The sequence below is a fragment of the Jatropha curcas genome, chromosome 6 (genome assembly GCF_041381405.1).
Source record: "Jatropha curcas cultivar XTBG-Jc1 chromosome 6, XTBG_Jcur_1.0, whole genome shotgun sequence".
In the NCBI taxonomy this organism is placed as follows: Eukaryota; Viridiplantae; Streptophyta; class Magnoliopsida; order Malpighiales; family Euphorbiaceae; genus Jatropha; species Jatropha curcas.
In genome coordinates, this window is record NC_143156.1 from 26,643,230 (window position 1) to 26,655,900 (window position 12,671).

At 32.8% G+C, this 12,671-nt stretch overlaps 2 long non-coding RNA genes across 2 annotated transcripts; both read left to right on the forward strand.

Annotated features, from left to right (window-relative positions):
* The first annotated feature begins 2,582 nt into the window (after positions 1-2,582).
* On the forward strand, positions 2,583-5,457 carry LOC149495827 (uncharacterized). Its single transcript, XR_016321504.1, has 2 exons — positions 2,583-3,158; positions 5,192-5,457. It is a non-coding gene; the product is annotated as an uncharacterized LOC149495827 (long non-coding RNA).
* Positions 5,458-10,555: 5,098 nt separating this feature from the next.
* LOC149495828 (uncharacterized) lies at positions 10,556-11,901 on the forward strand. The gene is made up of 2 exons (XR_016321197.1): positions 10,556-10,925; positions 11,732-11,901. It is a non-coding gene; the product is annotated as an uncharacterized LOC149495828 (long non-coding RNA).
* The last annotated feature ends 770 nt before the right edge of the window (positions 11,902-12,671 follow it).

The following is a 12,671-nucleotide window of genomic DNA, read 5'->3' on the forward strand; positions in this document are numbered from 1 at the left end:
ATTTAAAGATATTGGAAGTGTTTCATGATATTTTATTCCCATTTTTTATAAATGCTTCTACTTTGACTATTATATAAAAAATCTAAACATTAATAGTTAATATTCAATCGTTGACAGTTACTATAACAACTAATCACTATTAAAATAACTAATACTAGCAAATAAAGCTATATCTGGGTTGTATTTAGCAAAATAATTTTTAATGTTTTGACTATACTAAAAAAATAAATAAATAAATAAAAGTATATTAGAGGATGTTCAAAATCATCTCTTTAAGTCAAAAAAATTGTCCTTTTTCCAGTGGACGATAATTATCTCCAATTTAAGAGACATACATCATCTCTCCAATTTTAGATGGAAATTGTATCTAAAAATATTATCAATATTTGTCCCCCTATATGGAAGATGAAATAGAGAACTTCCCAGTAGGTCACCCATCCTAGAATTTTTCTTTAAGCGACCACGCTTAATTCAAGAGTTATTTCAACTCTCCGGACCATTCCACCGAGCGGCACCTTTGATAATTAGTTTCTCTCTTTTTAATATATGACATACATTATTAGTATAGGAAACAAAAATTATCCACTTTATATGAGACGTCAATCATCTCCAAAATTAACGACAATAATTTTCCTTAGTATATACAGTACGTAAGTTGTATCCCATACATATACATATAGGACGCTAATCGTCCCCAAAATTGATAATGATAATTGTCGTTAGTATACATGATGTAAGATGTATCTCCTATATAGGACGTGGTCATCAAAATTTATGATAATACTTATCATTATTAATGGAAACATCAATCATCTCATCTCCCATATGGGACATTGGTTTTCCAAAATTAATAACAATATTTGTCCTTCGTATTGGAGACGTAAATTGTTATTTATTATTAAGGCAACTGTTATCCCAATTTCTAATTAAAATACGAGTAAGTTATGACTTTTGAAGACAAATGATATTCATTATCTCTAATTCTCATCCCCTTTTATCACTCTTTTTTTAGTACTATTTTCCTAAATTATAGTGTTCGATTACCTGTATATAGAGCAGTTTTTAGAGAATGAGAGAGCGTTTTCTAAAATGTTATCCCACCTAACATTTATGTCTTTTATTGAAATTTTTTTACAATCATATCCTTAATTAATTTAAATCCCTTACGCTATCACATTATTTGTTGGGCTAAATTCAAAGGGAATATGGATGCATATAGTGAGTCTTTTTCCTTTTAATATTATTAGTAAATTGTTCAAGTCAAATTATCATGGATAGCTCCAACTCATGGGTCTAAAGATAATTATTTTATATTTAAACTATGCTATTTATATGTTTAAGTGTTTTTAATTTGCTATAATTTCACAATTTTTATATTATTTTTTTTATGCTTGACTTGTTTATAATTTATAGAACAAGGGAAAAAAAATACTTGCTTGTATATTTGTATTTGAACTCAAGCAAATATTAAAAATTAAAAAAATTGATCCCTTATGCTATGTTGATATAAATGAATTCAAAATATGAAATTCATTTATAAATAAATTCTAGTAGAATTTATCTGTGAATGAATTTTCATGTTTAGTATGATTAATTTAAAACATATAATTCATTTGAAATCCATATAATCATGTATGGAATAAATTCATAATTAAAAATTCATTTAATTTTATTTTCTAAAATATCATTGAAATACAAAAATAAATAATAAATACCAATTATATTTATGTTATGGTTATATATTTTTTATATTTTTATTAAAATGAATATATAAAATAAAAATAATATTAATAAAAGTATTACATTTCATTGAATGTATATTAAATTTGAATTTCTCTCCTCATTAGTTAAAAAAATGCTAAAAAAATATTAAAATAAAAATACAATAATAAGAAAATATTTTTCTAAAAAATAAAACTTTTAAATGGTTTTTGGTCAAGTTCGATAAAATAAATAAGTTAAATAAGTAGAAAATTGAAAATTTGACTTTGTAGAAGGAGAATGGTAGTTTTGTCATAAAAAATTTGATTACTTAGTTTTGTGAAATAATTTAAAATTTTCACATATTTTTATGGAATTTGGTGTAGTTATGTTCAATTTCATAGAATTGAATTCCTAGAATTGAAATACACACTTTTTTTAATTCCAAATACAAAATATGGATTTCTAAATGAATTCCATGAAATTTTGTGGAATTCATTTGTTCCAAACAATGAGTTGAAATATTAAAAGTTTTCAATTTTATTTATAAAATAGTGAACTTCAATTTTTTACTTCCTTAAATTTTGAAAATTTAGGTTTGGTGAAATCATCTTTTATATATATGAAACGACCCGAAAATTTAATTTCGTAGAATTTTCATTTAAAAACTAATTTTTTTATTTCAACTAATGAGATTATACCAGCTAGTATTTTATTATTGCTAAACTGGACCCATAAATCAATTTGATTTTTCGAAAACCAAGCGAAAAACTCGAAAATCAAGCAAATTGAGCCAAATCATAGAATTAGACCAAACTGGTTCGAATCGAACCGAAATGGTCTAGAAGCTTTAGAATTCTCCTTCTTTTTTTTTTTTTTTTTTTTTTTTCTTCCGGGGGGGGGGAGAGCAGCGTCGACCCACCCTCCTCTTCTCCTCCTTTCGTTTTTCCGACCGCCTGAGACCAGTGCCGATTCCGCCTCAGCCATCGCCTCCCTGCCGCTGCCGCCTCCTCACCGCAGCGTCTCCGGTATCTCTCCCTTTCTCCCTCTTTCCGTTCGATTTCAGCGCAAGTCAAAGAGAAGCAGGAGGCTGTGTAATCGCGAATCGAGCTCCACCTGCGATTCCGGCCACCTGAGTGTGAGTCACGCCGACCTGAGCTCCTTGCTCCGTCCCTTCGCCGTTCATCTTCTCTCCTCTCTTCCGGCGAGCACAGTAAGAGTGAGCTGCGATTTCACTTCGATTGGCAGACTCCTTCAGCGCTAACCTCTGCTTCTCCGGCAAGACCAACTAAAGACCGGCCGATTAGACCCTTCCATTGTCGCTAACAGCTTCGCCGGCCACTGTTTTCGTCAGTTCCGATCAAGATAACGCCGGCAGAGCTGGATTTTGGGTATTTGGGTTACCACCGATGACTTAAACCGGAAATTATTCAACTTCCGATGCATTTTGTAGCCAGGTAAATTAATTTCAACCCTTTTCAATACATTTCATGAATTTTGATCATGATCAGGAGAGTTGATATAGAAATGGAAATTCTTAGCTACTGTTATGCAAATTAACTAAGAAATGTTGATAAATATTATTAATGGTAGCTACAGTCTAAGTTTTGGATAAGTTAAATAGGATATATATACTATATTTGCTAGACCATTGAGGAAATTTTGATTTAAAAAAGAAAGATTTGAAGCATAAATTAAGCTATTGCGGAAAATTTAGACCCTAGCTTTTATTGTTTATCCATTCTTTAAGGGAATTTGGTTTTTTTTTAATTTAGTCTGAATTAATAGCTAATTTAATGGGTAAGCATGAATAAGGAGATTTTAGTTTAGGAATAAGTATAGCGTGAGGGTGGCAGCAACCAATATTGTTAATTGGTTGAGCTATTGTTGAACTATAAACCAAATGAAGTCGTGAATTAAATTCTTAGTGCGGTAAGCATAGTATATAAGTTTAAGCAAGGGAGAACCTAGTGTTTGATGGGCAGTAGCTATTGCAGATAATTGATACCATTTTATATATAAACTAATGTAATAATGGACGTACATATATTTTCAATGTTTTTATATGATTAGTATTGGTTATATCTAGAAAGGGAATTTTTATGTGAAGATGGAGAAAGATTCATGAAGCTTTAATTGATATATAGTTAAGTTGTTAATTGGGTTACTTAGAAGATGCCTTTATTAAATTGTAATTTAATTGAACCATCGGTTCTTAATAGCTAGTTTAGAATTTAATAAATGTTTAAGGACGTTGTTGACATCTTAAGTAAAGAATGGTTGATAATATTATTGGACCAGGTTAAAAGTTACTTTAAATTGTAAATTTATGGTTGAGTGTGACATTGCTATTTAAGGAGGACGGGTGTTTAAATTGGTTGATCGCCCGATGGATGGGTTGTGTGATTGATGATTGTTAAGTATATTATTGTGATATTTGAATAGGTAAATAGCCCAATTTTTAGGGGAGGTGCTGCCGAAATTTCGATAGAACTTAGACTAGTTTTAGCTAACAATATAAAGTAATAAGTTTATTTAGAATAATTCTATAACTTAATACATAGTAAATAAAATATTCTAATTATTTTACTATCATCACTATTTACTTAATTATTCAATTACTTATTTATTTTCATTGTTATTGTTTATTCCCATTATTATTATTTATTCTATCATTGTTGTTTATTGTTAATATTATTTATTTAATTGCATTTGAGTATGAATTTCTAATTGTGCATTGCATTTCGATGTTTAACTTTGAAATATTTCTGCACTTAATTGAAATGCTTGATTAGTTGTGATGTGACAATGCCTTGCTTTGTTTGTGTGGAATTGGGATGAAGTGGGTCACCATGGGTTTGTGAGACTGTTTCTGTTATACGGATCTTGATTCTGATTCTGTTATATTCTGATTCTGTTATATGGATCCTGATTCTGTTTCTGTTAGCCGGGTAAATGGGAGATCGGCGCCCCCGTGTGCACCTACCGTTACCGTTACTGTTAACCACAGGTTGGCTTCTTTATTGGGCGCACCGGATAATCTAGATTTGATCGCAGCCCGCAGGGTGGCCTCCTGTTGTGAGCGCCTGATGATCTAGATTTGATGGAGATGACCGGGTTGCCTCCTGTTGGTATGGAAAAGAAAAGAGAGAATGGAAAAATAATGAGAGGGCTGGTCAAGTGAGGATTAGACCGGTCGGCCAGTATGGGGGATCGGCTCCCTGGTGCACATGTGAGAGGATGAGCCATGTGGGAGGACGGCTCATCGGGGGTTCGGTGACTCCACTGACTAATTTCCACGTGATGTGATTATATGAAGATGTTAATAATTGTGAGTGCTGGTGATATGCCATTTGTGTGACTGACTGTGTGAGCATATACCTAGTCGGATGACTAGGTTGATATATTTATACAATTGTGTGAATGCGTGTGTTGTGCAATAATTATGATTCATTAATAAACTCACATCTCTTTTGTTCAAATATTTCAGGAAGTAGCATTTTCTAAATCCCAGCTATAACTCTGCTCTTCACCGTTAAAAAAGAAATTCACTAATTTTAGTATTGATCAATTAAATAGATAAATGTCCGAAGACTTATATGTATACATCCGTCAGTAAACTCCGCAGTTATAGAACTTGTATACTTTTAAGTTGTGTATTATTGTAGATGGAATAATTCTGTGAGCCTGTATTATAACTATAGTGTATTGTAAGCAGGGAAATTTGTATGTTTAAAATTTTATTGAGATAGCAAATTTGTAGTGTTCAGGCTTACTACGGGCCTCGGGGGCCTTAAGCTTACCTGGGCCCTAGTGCCGGTCCGGCCTATGGAAATGGGTCGTGACAATATACTAGTCTTTTAGTCATTTTATAATGTGCATTGTACGTTGATTTTGCTCGTGATATATCTGTTCTTTATACTCATTCAACTTTTTTATTAATAAAATATTAAAGTATAAATTCTCAATAGTGATTACTTTATATTGCAATTTATACACACAACGCATATTTTTTTACTACATGCTTGCAACGTAACATTTAATTGAAAAGAAAATAATATTTTTATTGTCCTTTTAAAATTTTTTGAAATGCTTATATATATTTTATTTGAAAATTTATTTTAAAAAAATATATCCAATCAAATCATACAAATATATAAAAATATATATATTTTTTATTTCTCTCTGAAATAAAATATTTTAAATTATAATCAAAATAGAATAAAATATTTAAAAAATAAAATATAAAAAAATTTAAAATGTCTTTTATCATATATATTTATTAAAAATAAATTTTTAAAAAATAACATTTAAAATTTTCAAATGCTTAGTTATCTCTACGTATTTATTTTAAAAAATAAGTTTTATAAAAATATCCAATCAACTAATAAGATGCAATTTAAAAATTTTGAAATATTTAATTATGTGTTTTTATTTAAATTTTTTTAAAAGATATACCCAATCAAATTATACAAATATAAAGAAAAAATATTAATAAAAATAATATATTTTTTTTCTTTTTTTATCTCTCATAAATAAAATATTATGTATATTCTATTCGAAAACTTATTTTTTAAAATATATCCAATCAAATCATACAAATATAAAGAAAAAATATTAATAAAAAGCATATACATATAATTTTCTTTTTTTATTTCTCCCCAGAATTAAATATTTTAAATTATAATTAAAATATAATTAAATATTTAAAAATAAAATATAAAATTTTAAAATGCTTAATTATCTATATATATTTATTTTAAAAATAATTTTTGTAAATATATCTGAAACGACCCGAAAATTTAATTTCGAAGAATTTTCATTTAAAAACTAAATTTTTTTATTTCAACCAATGAAATTATACCAGCTAGTATTTTATTATTGCTAAACTGGACCCGTAACCCAATTCGATTTTTCAAAAACCAAGCGAAAAACTCGAAAACCAAGCAAATTGAGCCAAATCATAGAATTAGACCAAACCGGTTCGAATCGAACCGGAATGGTCTAGAAGCCCAAGATTTTTTCTTTCTTTTCCTTTTTTTTTCTTTTTCTTTTTCTTTTTCCTTTTTCTTTTTTTCTTTTTCCTTCTCCTTCCTTGCGCTAGTGCCAGCGCGCAACCTCCTCCTCCTCTTTCCCTTCCCGTTTCCAGCCACCAGAGCCGATCGATCTCATCTCCTCGCCGTCGACTCCTTGCCGCAGCAACCCGGCCTTCCTTTCCCTTCTCCCCGTTTCTGCTTCTGGTGAGCGCAAAAATCACGGCGAGGCTGGGACTTCAGCCCGATCGAGATAGCGTCTTCGTCCTTCTCTCCGTCTCCGAGCAACTCCGGCGACTATCGCCGATAAGGTAAGCCGATTATCCTCCCTCCTCACTCTTTTGCAAATTAAATTGCATAAATTTCAAGATCTTTGTAGTTAGAATTTTCAGGTACTGTTTATATATATAAAAAAAATAATAATAAAAAAAAAAAAAACAAATGATATTTGCTTCTAATATATAAAGTTAATTACGTTATTGACAATATAGTGCTAAGATAAAATCGTTGCTTTTCATTGCTTTTAAAAATAAATTCTTTTTTTTCAGTATATACCAACAATAAAAAGAACTTGATACTACAGAAAAAAATAAAAATAAAAAAATAAAAAAAAAAGAATACTCGGGTAAGGCGTTCTTGAAACAGCAGTGCAAGAGACCCAAGATTTGAAGCCCGAAGTCCCTTTCCCGCTTTAATGTTTAAACTATTCTTATTACAAAATAGCAGTGCACACATATTCCAATTACACAATTTGTTAGAGGAATTGATAAGCCTTTAAAGATGGCAGCAGTTTAATGGTTATTTGCTTGAGTTTTCACTATGATAGGAAGGAAATCTTAAACTTTTATCATTCCAAATGAGCTGCAGACTGAAATTTTTAAAAGTATGTGTAGGCTAATGTGTTTGCTGCATATTCTATATAATAAATTAGAGCAATTTTAAAATGGCAGCAGCTATTTCTCATTATTTCTATAAACCATTGCTTGATATGGATTATAGGATGTTAAGAATCTAAGTTTTGATGGGAAATGAGTGAAATTTGTGCATATATGTATAAGTCTAAGTTAAGGAGAACCTATTGCATTTGGTGGGGAGTAGCTATTGAGGGTAATCGTTGCCATTTTTATATGAACTAACATAGGAATGGATATATTCTCAATATTTTTGTGATGGATACCATTGGTTAATGCTCAATAGCTTCAATCTTGTTAGGTAACGATTCGATGGTAAACATAATCTACTATAATCTAGAAATCGTATTTTCATGGCAAGATGAAGGAATTTTAGGAAGCCTTAGTTATACGTTCAAGTTGTGAGTCGGGTTGCCTAGTAGAAGTATTTATGAAATTGTAATTTAATTGAAGCATTGGTTCTTAGTGGCTAGTTTAGAATTTTAGTAAATGTTTAAAGACGTTGTTTATACCTTAAGCAAGGATGATGAAATAAAGGTTTAATAAGGAGTTTTATAATAGTTAGAAGCTAACTAACTTAATGGTATAACTTCTGTTTATATGTATATGTATGAAAGATTTCATTTATTTGTCAATTAGCTAAAGAAGCTGATTATAATTATGTGAAGCAAAGAATGTTCAATAATATTATTGGGATATGTTTGAAGGTTATTATAAGTTGTGAATTAATAGTTGAATGTTGACATTATTATTTGGATGGAGGAAGGGAAATTTAACTGTTTGATCGCCCGACGGATGGGCTGTGTACATTGATTGATTAATATATAATATCATTGTGATATTTAAACAGGTAGATAGTCCTATTTTTAGGGGAGATGCTGCCGAAATTTTGATAGAAATTAGACTAAATTTTAATTAACAACATAATTAATAAGTTTATTTAGATTAGTTCTATAATTTGGTACATAATAAATATAGTGCTCTGGTTGTTTATAATCTTTATTATTCATTTAACTATTTACATATTCATTTATTTATTTTATTATTGTTGTTAATTGCTAATACTATTTATTTATTTATTTATTTGCATTGATTTTGGATGTTTAATTGTGCATTGCATTACGATGTCTAATTGAATAATATGTCTGAATTTGAATGCAATGTTTGATTTATTGTGTTGTGATATTGCTGTGCTTTGTTTGTGTGGAATTGGGATGAAGTGGGTCACCATGGGTTTGTGAGACTGTTTCTGTTATACGGATCCTGATTCTGATTTCTGTTATATGGATCCTGATTCTGTTTCTGTTAGCCGGGTAAATGGGAGATCGGCGCCCCCGTGTGCACCTACTGTTACCGTTACTGTTAACCACAGGTTGGCTTCTTTATTGGGCGCACCGGATAATCTAGATTTGATCGCAGCCCGCAGGGTGGCCTCCTGTTGTGAGCGCCTGATGATCTAGATTTGATGGAGACGACCGGGTTGCCTCCTGTTGGTATGGAAAAGAAAGAGAGAATGGAAAGAAAAATGAGAGGGCTGGTCAAGTGAGGATTAGACCGGTCGGCCAGTATGGGGGATCGGCTCCCTGGTGCACATGTGAGAGGATGAGCCATGCGGGAGGACGGCTCATCGGGGGTTCGGTGACTCCACTGACTAATTTCCACGTGATGTGATTATATGAAGATGTTAATAATTGTGAGTGCTGGTGATATGCCATTTGTGTGACTGGCTGTGTGAGCATATACCTAGTCGGATGACTAGGTTGATATATTTATACAATGATGTGAATGCTTGTGTTGTGCAATAATTATTATTCATTAATAAACTCACATCTCTTTTGTTTAAATCTTTCAGGAAGTAGCATTTTCTAAATCCCAGCTATAACTCTGCTCTTCACTATAAAAAAAGAAATTCGCTAATTTTCGTATTGATCAATTAAATAGATAAATGTCCGAAGACTTATATGTATACATCCGTCAATGAACTCCGCAGTTATAGAATTTGTATACTTTTAAGTTCTGTATTATTATAGATGGAATAATTCTGTGAGCCTGTTTTATTAAATATAGTGAAATTTGTAGTGTTTCAGGCTTACTACGGGCCTCGGGGGCCTTAAGCTTACCTGGGCCCTAGTGCCGGTCCGGCCCATGGAAATGGGTCGTGACAAAGTTGGTATCAGAGCTTAGGTTAGAAATTTTAGGACACAACTGCGGAGCATAGGAAATTTCTTTATGTTGGGATCGGCCGTAACCAACATAAGGAAGGAAACCTTGTGATTTTCCTCTCTAGGGATGGTGGACGTACTAGACCCTATGAGGTGGGAAATCCACATCTATTGTGTAGATCCATAGACTATAGAGGAAGTAATTCAAAGTTTTAAGTGAAAGCAGTAGACAGTAAGTGTAATACCCCGAATTTTTATTTTCGAAACTTTTGAATTTAATTTAAATCAAAAATCGAAAATTTTCACATGTGGGTTACAAATAGAAACACAGTCTCAAATCAAGCCCAATTCTGTGATATTGGGCCCAAGCCCAAAATTTATTATCGAAACTTTTGATTTAAGAACATTTTAAAATATTCGAGAAATAATATGGAACTTTGGCTACTAATTTATTATAAGAATATAGATACATATAAATTAATCATCCTAAAAATCAAATATGATTACTATTATTATGGACCTGAACTAAACAATCAAAATAAATCGAACCGGATCCGAAAATTAATTTAATATGTCGAAAACCACACGAATAATCTAAAAATCGAGTGAAAAACTCGAAAACCAAAGAAAATGAGACCAAATTACTAAGTCAGACCAAACCAGTTCGAATCAAACCGGAATGGTCTAGAAGGCACAGATTTTTTTTTCTTTTTCTTTTTCTTTCTTTCTTTTTCTTTTCTTTTCTCCTCCTTTTTCTTCTCCAGCGCGCGACAGCTCTCCCCCTCTCCTTCCCGTTAGCACCGACCACAGACTCCCCTCCCCTTTCTGTTCCGTTCACCAGCCAACGCCACTGCCTCCTACCGCAGCCGCTGCACCCCCACGTCCCTGTCTCTCTGTCTCTCTCTCTCTCTCTCTCTCTCTCTCTGACTTCGTCTTCACAGCACAGAAACTATTGGAACGAGTGATAGTCGAATCGCAAAAGGGTGCGATTGCTGTCCTTCCCTCCGAGCAACTCCGGCAACTATTACCGACAAGGTCTATAAAATTCCGAAATGCGAGGAAAAACGGCTGGAAGCATGTTGCTAGAAAACAGTCCCCTTAGAGGACGATAAAGAACTGTGAGTAGTGTTAGATAACTAGTATCATCCGCTTGCATTCATGCATTCACGGCTAAATGTTGGCATGCATTATTTTGTTGAATTGCCATATTATGATGTACTATCTGTTGATATTGAAAGTTGTTTGATTACTTGTGCTATGAATATACTTTGCCTTGTTTGTGTGGAATTGGGATGAAGTGGACCACCATGGGTTTGTGAGGACGGTCTGTTATATGGATCCTGAATATGATATGATATTTGACCGTCGGCCGGGAAAATGGGAGATCGGCGCCCCCGTGTGCACCTGATGATGTGGATTGTATGGAAAACCACAGGATGGCTTCTTGTTGTTGCGCACCTGATAATCTAGATTTGATTGTAGCCCGCAGGGTGGCCTCCTGTTGTGAGCACTTGATGATCTAGATTGGATGGAGACCACCGGGTTGCCTCCTGTTGGTATGGAAAAGAAAAGAGAGAATGGAAAAGCAATGAGAGGACTGGTCAGTGAGGATTAGACCAGTTGGCCGTATGGGGGATCGGCTCCCTGGTGCACATGTATGAGAGGGCGAGCCATGTGTGAGGACGGCTCGTTGGGGTTTTAGGTGGTGCCACTGACTAATTTCCACGTGATGTGATTATATGAATGTGATAATAATTGTGGTTGCTGTTGTATTGCCATTTGTGTGACACTGCATGATCATAAATTTAATCGATGAACAAATAAAAATATTTTAGCATCTGTATGATTGTGTGGGGTGAGAGGGTTATCTAACCCTACTCATTGAGTTTGGCGCTCACCCCTGCCTACCTATTTTTTTTTCCAGGTAATAGAAGAAAGAAAAATCCTATGGAGTTGAGACATAAGTATAGAAGACTGTAAACGAAAAACAAATGATGATATAAATGTACAGGTAGAGTTCCGCAATTGTATTCTAGTGGGTTGTAAATGAACTGTATTAGTGATACATAATTGAAATAAATTATTGGGCCTGTATCCACAGTTATGATTGTGGAAATGAGGGTTGCATAATATAGGCTTACTACGGGCTTTGGGGGCCTTAAGCTCACCCAGGTCCTAGTGCCGGTCCGGTCCATGGAAATGGGTCGTGACAAAGTTGGTATCAGAGCATTAAGTTGGGCCTTAGGAATCAATTGCGGAACATAGGAAATTGAATATAAAACTCCTACGTTGGGATCGGCCGTAACCAACAAAGGAGAGACATTAAATAGAAAACGGTCTTGGTGCAGGTGGACGCACTCTGCACTAAGGCGGTTACAAAATCATAAATAAAATAATTAATAATAATAATAAAATACATAAATAAATGGGGAAAGATAATCATATTAACAGTTAGTCAAAGCTTTGAAACGCAGGAGAAATTAGAAGGAAGTGCAGTGGCCTGATCAACCAGTGTACTCTTTCTAATGGAAACTGTGTCCTTAGCTTAAAAATTTAATTTTTTTCTATGAAATACATAACATTTATATATAATTTAATTATGTAAGAAGATAAGTGATATATGGTTAATAGGTTGAAGCTAAACGATAAAAGTATGTTAGTGTATTTAATGTGTTGGATGTGGACTACATGCATAAAAATACACGAATGTGAGTATATGTATGCCTGCGGAAACTATATGTTGAGAATGCGTTGTTAGTGTTAATTAATAAGAGAACTAGATGATTCGGATTTAAGGACATTAGGATGTAATTAATTAGAGTATTGATTTGATAAAGTTTACGTGATGTTGGTTGGTGCAATTT